The sequence below is a fragment of the Atta colombica genome, unplaced genomic scaffold (assembly GCF_001594045.1).
Source record: "Atta colombica isolate Treedump-2 unplaced genomic scaffold, Acol1.0 scaffold277, whole genome shotgun sequence".
Taxonomy (NCBI): Eukaryota; Metazoa; Arthropoda; class Insecta; order Hymenoptera; family Formicidae; genus Atta; species Atta colombica.
The window spans coordinates 1,420,102-1,421,950 of NW_017259378.1; the positions used below are offsets into that span (position 1 = coordinate 1,420,102).

The 1,849-nt window shown below is 23.5% G+C and overlaps 1 pseudogene; it reads left to right on the forward strand.

Moving 5' to 3' along the window:
* Window positions 1-709: 709 nt before the first annotated feature.
* LOC108689793 lies at window positions 710-1,472 on the forward strand (annotated as a pseudogene).
* Window positions 1,473-1,849: the final 377 nt, after the last annotated feature.

The following is a 1,849-nucleotide window of genomic DNA, read 5'->3' on the forward strand; positions in this document are numbered from 1 at the left end:
ACAATGACAGATTATGACAACCTACACAGGAAAGTAATGTGGTATGCCTTAGGATGGATCGTCACAGTTATATTAACAACATGCTGCTCAAGTTTAATATTGAAAGCTCAATATGACGGAGATATGGCATCAACTATGTATTTCATCTTTCTACGAGATTATTGTTCTCATATTAATCTTATGGGTGATTTGATTAATGCCACCATCCTTGAGTTAGTACACATTTTTACATATACTTACATATTTTATATTTTATCTTATGGCGTAGTTATTTATATAAATACGTAAAACTGAATAGTAATGCAAAAATATTTCATAATTTCTAAAGTGAAAATTTTTAAAGTGATTAGAGGTAGCTGTTTCAAATAATTTCATTTTCCATCTACTTTTTTAATATTTAGATACATAGGATTAAAATTTGATCAATGAATATATTCGGAATTTGATAAAAAATCAAAGACACAAAATAACACGGGCTTGGGAAAATAACAGAATGCATCCTCATCAAAAACGGATTTTCAAAACCATTAAGCAGAAAATGCATAATGTGGATCACTGTGTAAGAAATTTTATGTAAATTCAATTAATGACAACAACAACATGCAAGAAATGTAACGCTTATATATAACAGTTCATTTCTGTATACAGACACCTTTACTTAGAGCTACGCAAAATAATCCATGAAATAGATTCAATATTTGGAACCCAAATGCCTATCAAAATGGCAAGCTATTTTGATTGGATAGCGTTTGACTTGAGCGAAGTTTTCTACCCAATACTTATCAAAAATTTTGTTCAATCTAAAATAATGACTATTGTGCTTCACACAGTCTGCTTCTGTAATCATATGTTTAAATTCCTACTCATTAATTATATGTGCGAAACAATCAATATCAAGATAAGCCAAATTAAATTAAATTTAAGAAAACATTAATTTAAAATTTGTTTATAATACATAAATGAATTCAAAAATTATTATTGATATATAATTTTAAAATTAAATTAGAAATTTCTTTTTTTTTAATTACATTTTTTAATTCTTTAATAATTTACCATACATTATAATTTCAGGCAAAAGCAACAGCAGATATATTAAATAGGTTATCATCACTTGTGATATTGAAATTCATGAAATCGTAAGTTTTAAAATATAAATTTGTTCAAATTATTATTAAATATAAGTAAATACAAAAAACAAAAGATATACATTAAATTAATATATTTTTTACACAGATTTTACAATTTTCTTTACGAATAGTTCATGCCTCACTTAGATTCTGTGGAATTGGACTTTTCCAATTTGGTTTCAAATTTCTTCACGGAGTATGTTATTTACCATATCATTACATACTACAAATTCAAATTAACAAATATTTAAAAAAGGATTTATATGTCGTATTTAATTTTAGTTCATTGCAACTGTTGTAGTTATAATACTACAAGCACAAGTAAATAAGCAAAAATTTATATGAGAATTGTTATAGAATTTGTAAAAGAAAATTTAATAATAATCTATATATGTACAATATAATGTGTACAATATAATGTGAATATATTTACAAAATGTATTTACAAAATGTATTGTATGTACAATATCTTCTAAATTTGATACAATATAATATCTAAGCTTTAAAAGAGAAAATGTGATTGATATGTAAAAAACAATTAATAATATTTTATGCATTTATAAAAAATAATAAAATAACAATAAAATAACAATAAAAAAATAACAAATAAAAAAATATTTAATATTTTTGTACAATTCTTGTAATTATAAAAACGGAAGTAATCACATGTTTCTTTTATGTAAACAGTCAGTGTTTTTATACTCCAATTAAAATTATTATTA